This window comes from Quercus robur, chromosome 8 (assembly GCF_932294415.1).
Source record: "Quercus robur chromosome 8, dhQueRobu3.1, whole genome shotgun sequence".
In the NCBI taxonomy this organism is placed as follows: Eukaryota; Viridiplantae; Streptophyta; class Magnoliopsida; order Fagales; family Fagaceae; genus Quercus; species Quercus robur.
In genome coordinates this window covers 22,775,111-22,785,012 of record NC_065541.1, presented here as the reverse complement: position 1 = coordinate 22,785,012, position 9,902 = coordinate 22,775,111, and positions in this window count along the sequence as shown.

Sequence of the window (9,902 nt, the reverse complement as noted above, 5' to 3'; positions counted from 1 at the left end):
AATTAAGTGTTTTATTTGTTTTTGAAAGTGATTTTTGTCACTCTTGTTTTGAAAGTTTTTCTCAAAAAGCAAAAAATTTTGTGTTGAAAAACTTTGTGTTTGGCAATTTCGCAACTCATTTTGAGAGTGGATGCAGTCTGATCCAAGTTGCGAGATGAAATGGGAAAATTTAGTTCCTTTGAAAAATCAGGTAGAGAGTTTCACAACTCATCTACAAGTGGTTCGTGACTCAAGCCTAACCTACAAAATGAAAATGAGGAAATTTCAATTTCTTCACAAATTCAGGTAGAGACTCAGATGCAAGTGCGTCTCGACTCAAATCTAACCTGCAAAAGTCTACCCAATGCATTTGCACATTTCGCGAGTAACTCATGAGTGGCTTGTGAGTCACTAACTAGTGAAATTAGCAAAAAGTCAGTTTTAAAGGGCTTAAATTGACAACTTTTCAAAATTTTGTTTTTTAGCTCTTCGTGAGTCCCTCACCCAAAACTCAAAATTTCTTCAAAAACTCAACCAAACTTCTTTGGATTTCACTTCTAAGACTACTATAAGGTATTTTTTTTAACACGTTTACTCTTTCGATTCCTTAGATTTAGTTCTAGAATGCTTAAAACCATGGGTTTGATTTACTTTGATTAGGGATTGGGAAATTTTAGTTTTTGTCAATTTATTTTATTTTATTTTGATGATTGGGCTTAGTCCTATTTGTGTTGTTGATGATTATGTTGGCCCCTTGTGGAGTTTTGAACTTGTATTAAGGCATATTTTCACATTTTCATGCATTTTCCATCATCTAGTGTTATTTTGTACACATTAGGTGTTTGATAAAATATCCCTAAGGCATTCTTTTACTTGTTTGGACTCCGATGAGTACCAAAGTTTGGGGTTTACCATGTTTACTTATTTGTAACATGTTTTGATCATTGTTTGTGTTTTACACACTTTGCCCCTTTGTGCTTGTTCATGCCATGATCATGCATTGCACACACACCCTTGGTGAACACAACCTATCACATTTGACTTGTCATGCATTTATCTCATGATTTTAGTCTATTTAGACCATCTTGCATCTATAACATGTCTTTGTGTTTTTTTTTTTTTTATGCTCTTTAATCAATCTTATGCTTTGTTTTTAGAGTGTTTATGTTTCATTTTTGTACTAACTTGCATTTAGTCAAGTTTGTTGCCATTTCGTATATGGTTTATGTTTGTTTCTTCTTTGTAGATGTCTCCAAGAAAGAAAACAGTTGCAAAGAAGTCTTCTAAGCATCTTCGATTTGACAACAAACTTTTTAGAAGTAGTGATGCTTTTGAGGCTTATACAGATTTATTCAGCTCGGCTGTGATCATTGTGGAAAGGGAAGTGAACCTTGACTCACTCTCTCAGACATTCATTCCAAAGGTGTTCAGGGATTGAACTTGGACTAAGTTCCTCGATGGGTTAACAAAAGTTTGGGATCCTATTATTCAGGAGTTCTTCTCGAATGCTATTGTGGAAGGTGAACATCTCAATTGTTAGGTAAGGGAGAGACAATTCTACGTCACTCTTGAGTTAATCCAAGATCTCCTAGAAGTCCGCCCAGTCATTCCTAAATCCACTCTACCATATGATGGAAGAAGAACTAAAATCACATCTGCTATTGAAGTGCTTGGAGGAAAGGAGAAGAAACAGTCAATGCACACAGTTGATTTCTCTCCTGCAATGAAAGCCTTAGCATACATAATGATCTTCAATCTTTATCCAGTGAAGAATTTGACTACTCTATCTCAACCAAAGACTCTATTTCTTCATGACTTGTACACGGGAAAGGAGATTGACATATGTGCTCAAATTTACCATCTCTTTGCCAAGTGTATTCGAAAGAAGTCGACTGAGATGACCTTTCCATTTCCAGGAGTGATCATGTCTATTCTATAACGCGAGAAGGTCAATCTTCCGCATGATTGGAATACTATGAGAAGGGAAGATCCCTTCGCTACTTAAACCATGACAAGGAGCAAAGCTTGCCTTCTAGGTACCGAAGGGGAAGTAGAAGGAGAAGGAGCAAAAGGAGAGGACATTGCTATTAAAGATAATACTGATGAAGAGATTGATAACTTTACTCTTGGTTTGGATGACATGCAAGCTTCACCTTCACAAGCTCAGCCTCAGGCACCAGCTCAGGTTCCTAATTGCCTCGATCTGCTTCTTGACAAATTGGATCACCTTCAAAGATCTCAGGAAGTTTTGCAAAGGACATTGGATGAGAATTGTGCCTACTCTAGAAGTTAATTCACCTACCTCTAAGAGCAAATCGTCGCTCTTTCTTCTCAAATCCAAGATATGGGAAGCTTAGACTAGCAACTTTGACGATTTTGGTAAAAAAAGGGGGAGTAGTGTTAGCTTGAGAAGGAGTACAATTTGGGGGGTAGTAGTATATTTTAATTTGTAATTTTTATTTACCTTGCTTTTTATAAGCTTTTAGTACTTAAATTTAAAAAACTCTGTTTACTTTAGTACTTTTGTACTTAGTTTTTACAACCCTGATGATGCATTTAGTTTATCTATTGCCTTCTTGCTTTAGTTTCTTAACAGTTTCAATTCAATGAGTTAAGTGGGTTGGGTGGGTTGGCAAATTTAATTGACTAAATTAAATTGGATAATTTTTGGCTCCATCAAATAATATATATATATATATATAAATCTTAGAATATGAAATTAGACTTATACATAGAGTAAGAATAATAACAAAACCTTAGAGAGAGTAGATGAAGTTTATTAGAGAAGAGAAATGTGAAAATGAAAAAATAAAATGAAAGTGAGATGATTGAAATAAAGTGAATGTGTAAGTAAGGTAGAGTTTTACGACATAACAAATTATGTGTGTGTGTGTGTGTGTGTGTGTGTGTGTGTGTGTGTGTGTGTAGTCGGACAGGTTAGAAATGTCTCAACCTAACTAAATTATCTATCTAACTTGCCCAACCCAACCTACCTCACTTACTAGATTTGCATGGGTTGGGTCTAGTTGATTCAGATTGGGTAGGTTGGTGGGTCAAATGGTTTTTTTGCACAACCTTACTCCTTACCATCATCCTCATCCACAAAATCCTCTCTGTCACACCACCATTGTTGAACCAACCATCAACCTATGTGTGCGCCACCAGAAACCCACTTTCAATGTGAGCTTCGAAGTGTTTTACATAGGAAGTGGAGACTAGCTCATCATGATCTATTCTGTGGGGTTATATCTCCTATTCAGGTTTGGGTTGTGTTTAAAAATACAATGTCTATGTGTTTAGTGGGCTTGTTTTACTTTTGCAGCATGTGATTGTACCTGTTGTATACAAACATGTATTTGACATTTTTTTTAAAAATTATCGATTTAGGGAAAAAATGGTTCATCACGTAGTTAATAGGCTCAAGAAATGCTCACTCAATTTTGTGTTGTTTTGAAATTGTTGGGGTCTTATATATGTATGTTGACAAACACGTGATAAAACACACATTATATGTATTTAAGATCATCAACAAGTGGTATGCTTTGAAGACTAAAGACTACTCAAGAAAAGCTGCCAAAAACAAGACTTCAATACTTCTTGATGCTTTTTGATCTATCGAAAATAAATGAATCTCGATACATAGCTTGACACCTCTCGATCTATCAAGCTACTGGAAAACTTAACAATAAATTTTGTTTCAACCAATGATGAGTTGACCCAACTTGGAATTTGTGCACTAGGATTCCAAAACATACAAAAATAATATTATGGCCATCATCATACACACCGAGAGACTCACTCATACTTGGAGCTACAGTGATGTTTTATGCACCTAGGGTTTTGAAGAATATTGCAAAAGGCTACATCAATCAAACGATTGATGTGGTGTTAGTCATAGATTGTAGGTTTTTGTAAAGGATAAGTCTTAGAGCCCTAGCAAAAGGTGTCTCAAATGCTAAAATTTTAGCATTCGGTACACCAAATACAAAAAACAAAATACAAGATTTATGAGATGTCTCAAATGCTAAAAAATTTAGCATTTTGAGTGAAATTGCTACATTCCAATTCTATTAGTAGAATGACATCGTAGACAATCTGTTTCTTTTTATTTTTTTCTCTCTCCTCCCACACCTCTCCCTTCTCTAACCTTATTTTTTATTCTCTCTTTCTCTCTTCAAGTTCAGATACCCAGCCGACTAGCCCTTTCTCCCCCCTCTCCCTCTTCATTTTCTCCTCTTTTCTTAGCAATCTCTCTTCACCTCCTCAATCTGCACCGCCCTCTCTCTTTTCTATCCTCTTTTCTTAGCCCTCTCTCTCCTCAAATTAGCACCACCCTCTCTCTTCGCCTCTTTAGACCAACACCAACCTCTCTCTTCTTTCTCTCCTTTCCTTCATCTTCTCCTTTCTTCTCAGCCCTTTCTCTCCTCCCCAAATTGGTTGCACTATCCTCCTCACCAACGCTTTCTTTCTCTCCTTTCCTTCATCTTCTCCTCTCTTCTCAGCCCTTTCTCTCCTCCCCAAATCGGTTGCACTATCCTCCTCACCAACACTAGGGGTTCTTTGGGTAGTTGGGTCATATCAACGATAGTGGTTTGGTGTTTTTCTCGGTGGTGTTATAGGATTGGTGGATTTATGACGATTTTGGTGAATTTTGGTTAATTTTTTGTGTGATTTTAGTTGGTCGGTGAATTTTGGGATGCGACAGTGGTTTGGTTTTTTTTGGAGTTGTGTCACGGTGGCAATTTTTGTAGGATTTGGTGTTTTGGGTTGGGTCACAGTGGCGGTGCTGATGGTGAATGAGGTTCTGGTTCAAAGGAGAGAGAATTTTTGGTTTTTAGAGAGAGACGTGATTAAATGATTTTTTTGATTGCATTTTTTATATTATTTTAATGTGTAATAATGCTAAAGTAGAAGATGTCATGTAAAGTGTACTATTGAATGGTATGGAAATAAAATAAAGTAGGTATTTATAGTGTTAAATTGGCATTTATCATAGCACAATTGATGCCAATGCTCTTCTACAGGAAGTAGTCCAATTGGAGATTGAAGCTAAGTTTCCTTATAAATCAATAGGTTCTACTATAGGTAAGTGTTTCGGAATACGGTAAGAGCTCTTGTACTTGTAAGCTTTATTCTTGTTAGTGGATTCTTTGGGAGTGGTGACCTAAAACTCACCCAATAAGGTTTTGCTTGTGAGGGTTTTTCCATTGTGTCAAACATATTTTCTCCTGTACTTAATTGAGTTTGGTGAATTGATTGTACCTTAATTGGATTTGCATGTAATTTGGACTAATTAATCAACTTGGGTGATTGGTTTATTAATTTAGGGTCAATTTTTTACCCAACAAAACTAACCAAACATTTTTTCAACTTTGAAAAACATGATAAAATTGTTTTTTTTTTCCCCCTAAAAAACAAGCTTTTGAAAACAAAAAACAAAAATGGTTACCAAACATGTTCTAATTTTTTTGTTTTTGTTTTCGTTCAAATATGGACAAGGTATTTTTTTTTAATGTCAATTAAAATTATTTATTATTATTTTAGTAGTCAAGTAAACTTCAAGTGTGCCAGGTGTGCATTTTGTTTGACATGTAGGCATTTTCTATCACTAAGAAGATGACAATTACTAACTTGACAATAAGTTAAAAATAACTTTACCAAATTGATTGTTGGGAAAAAAGTAGAGACCAAATTGAAGATGATCCAAAATGTAGACACCAAAATAATAATTTCTCTTTATTTGAATTTAGTATCTAACTTTGCCCATTACAAGTGATGCTATCATAAGGTGCCCACTAAATTGTTTAGTGGGGAAACTCCAATCCTTAACCTTTCAATTTAAGAAGTGGGCTTCCCATCCATTGTGGGTGGGGGTGCCCACTAAATTTAGTGGGCACCAATCAAGTGGAGCCCACTAAATTGAGTAAGGAAGTGTTTTGAATGTAACAATTAATGATACAATAAGCTGAAGGATGTAAGAAAAATTCTACGACATGGTGTTTTGATAATTTTTAAATCAGATTACTATAAGAAATTATGTAATTCCGTCTCAAGTTATTTGCAAAAAAATTCAATAAAAATTAGTAACAAGATAGGCACATTTCATAGGCTAAGAACAAATCAAACAAAAGAACTCATTTCGGGGTAATCTCAATAAAAGGCATCAAAACAAAATAGTACCTGCTCTTGAAATTGCACTTATGTTGTTTATAATAGCACCCTTTTTTTTTCCTCTTATGTAGACAAAGCAACAACTTCAACCTGATCATGAATATATGTTAATTGTTCTCCACATAACTCCACATAAAGAAATACATGTCTATGCTAATCTTGGAAAAGAGCATGAGATCTTACATTTCAAAATGTATTTTGCTTTACAAGTAATCGCATCCATGGCTAAAGATGATGAAGAGAGATTGTGACATGGCTTTGGGGAGAAGGAATAGCAATCTATAATTTCTCCTTCAGTTGCTCTGTAAAAATAGTAATATATAAACATTGTCCTTTCTACAGTAGTGGAAGACAAAAAATGGTCCTACTTTTTTTTTTTTTTTTTTTAATTAACTCTCTAAAGTTACCCATACCGTTCATTTTGTATTCTCCTCTGTCTCTCAATTATTTTTTCCTTGAGAAAGTGTGTGCAACCTTTCATCTTTCAATCATTGTGGAATATTCAACACCGTGCCAATGTTAGTGGGAACGCTTTCACAAAACTAAGCATGCGAGTTTAAAATTAAAATTATTTCATTATTCAATTTATTTTTGCTATTATTTATGGGTTCCACTGCACTTTTTGACATTATTCATAAGTTCCACTGTACTATTTCAATTGACTTTTACCTTTATTTACAGTACTTTCAGTAGTAATTTTTCAATTTCAACAAAATAAGCGATATCTAAACACATCCTAACTGGTAGTTAAGAGTTTAACATACTAATATGAATTTTATCAATGAGTATCTACTTAATTGCTATAGACTTTTGAAACTATGTTCTCCACCTGCTAAATTAATCATAACCAATATTACATTAGTAGATTTAATAAAGTTTTTTTTTTTTTCCCTTCTGAAAATTACATAAAGTTGTTCTTTTTACCGTGTCATATGGTGTTTTTATTATTATTTATTAATGGAAACAAATAAATTATGATTTGATGAAAATTCCGCTTGATTTGTATTATGGTCTTTCAAAATGTTTTCCCCAACTAACTGTAATCATATGCCCTCACGAAAAGAATGGACCTCCTACTTTGCAGTAGGCATAGTTGAATATTTTGATTATATTGGGAATACACGTGTGAATAAAGTTTCACATTAAGGGTCCGTTTGGATACAGCTGAAAATTGAAAATTGAAACTGAAAAGCACTGTAGCAAAATAATTTTTAAATGTATGAATAGTATCGTGGGACCCATTTTTAATGAAAAAGTTGCTGAAAAGTGAAATTTGTAGGTCCGTGAACAGTACACGATGTGCTGTGATTGGCTGAAACAAATTGGAAAAGTCAAAATTTGCGGTTACTGTTTATTAAACAGTATATGAACAGTAACCGCAGCACTCAAAAAGCTAAAAACGCGTGAAAAAAAAAAAAAAAAAAAAAAAAAAAAAAAAAAAAAAAAAAGGCTGAAAAACGTAAACGCGCTGGTTTTCAGCGCAATCCAAACGCTCTCTAAACCCAAAGAACCCTCCTAGTCCTACTCACTTGCATGTGTCCTGAACAACAAAAGAAAAAAGGACTTTTTTTTTTTTTTTTTCCTTACCGTGCACTATTTTTCTCTTTTCACGCGGCTTGCTCTCATTATTCCTAATGCAAAGACAAAATTGGAATTCTATAACTTGTTTTTTTGTTTGTTGAGGAAAATGGAATGCTAAAACTTGGTATGCCATGATCACCTATTTCTAATTGAAGTAATTTCTTCGAAGCTTACATTCCGTATTGGACAATATATGTACTTTTTCTTTTGTTGAGAAGAACAATATATTATATATATGTACCTTGATGTAATATTATAAGTAATACTTTTGCCATGCACTTTCCAGTATCCACTAGTCATATATTCAAATGCTGTGGAAAATCCCGTTATTGTTTTTTTTTTGAATATATGACTAGTGGATACTGGAAAGTGCATGGCAAAAGTATTACTTATAATATTACATCAAGGTACATATATATAATATATTGTTCTTCTCAACAAAAGAAAAAGTACATATATTGTCCAATACGGAATGTAAGCTTCGAAGAAATTACTTCAATTAGAAATAGGTGATCATGGCATACCAAGTTTTAGCATTCCATTTTCCTCAACAAACAAAAAAACAAGTTATAGTACTCCAATTTTGTCTTTGCATTAGGAATAATGAGAGCAAGCCGCGTGAAAAGAGAAAAATAGTGCACGGTAAGGAAAAAAAAAAAAAGTAAAAAAAAGTCCTTTTTTCTTTTGTTGTTCAGGACACATGCAAGTGAGTAGGACTAGGAGGGTTCTTTGGGTTTAGAGTGAAAGATCTTATTGCCTTCTTTTACTAACTTTTTTTTTTTTTTTTTTTTTGGGTGAGATTAAATTTGTTCTAGAAAGGTATTATTGTGCGTTTTCTCAATTTATTGTAAACTCAAGTTTTGGATTTAACTTGAGTATTGTAATCTCAACTTTATTATAGTAAATTGATCATATTTGCCTCATGATTTTTCTCTCTGCTGAAGGGTTTTCTCTTCCAACTAATTTTGTGTGCTCTTGTGTGATTATTTTCTAGGTGTTTGTGTAAATTTTATTATCTAGGTAGCTTGGAATTATATTAAACTTAATTCACACATAGACTGTATTTATCCCAACCAGTGGTATCAATAATCAATTTTTGTTTCTACTTCCAAGCATTCTCATTGGTTTAATGTAAAACCCATAAAAATGCAAAATGTATCAATGCCCCATATCCAGTGAGACATTTTGCATAAATTTTTACAACTTGCTACAATGATGATGTATATTTACATAACCAATTAACCATTGTAGTATTGTGTAAAAGTTTTTATTATTTTTTATTCTCTTTCATGTAGCATTAAAGTAAGAATATTTTAATATGATGTATTCCAAAATAAATAAATAAAAATGAGCTGTAAGGTTGTTGTAAAAGTGGTTATATATATATATATATATATATATATATACATTGTTGCATAAGTGGACAAGAATGCTCTAAAAGTGATCCACAATTAACCTTGAATTGAAATGATATTCTTATTCATTTAACTAATAAACTTGACTTAACCACCGCACACCCTTAGTGCGGTGGTCACTCTATAAGTATAAATGTTTGTATAGTATAGGGGGTAAGGATCAGGGTTCAAGTCTCTAGAAACGAGTTTCACACATATATACACTTAGATTAGGCTAGAGTAGAAATTTTATCATGTAAAAAAAAAAAAAAAAAACTTGACTTAATTCCACATAACTTAATTGACGGGATTCAAACTGGAACTTTTCAAAGTCAAATATCTTGATTAATTAAGGTATTTTTATAACTATTTAATTGAATATCATGAGTCATATATCAACAGCATGAGGTGGAATGGGTCCCGTACTTGTAGTTTTTCTTTTTCTTTCATTTAATTTCTCTATCAATTGCACTAATATATTTAGAGAGCATTTGGATTGCGCTGAAAACCAGCGCGTTTACGTTTTTCAGCCTTTTTTTTTTTTTCACGCGTTTTTAGCTTTTTGAGTGCTGCGGTTACTGTTCATGTACTGTTCAATGAACGGTAACCGCAAATTTTGACTTTTCCAATTTGTTTCAGCCAATCACAGCACATCGTGTACTGTTCACGGACCCACAAATTTCACTTTTCAGCAACTTTTTCATTAAAAATGGGTCCCACGATACTATTCACACATTTAAAAATTATTTTGCTACAGTGTTTTTCAGTTTTCAGTTT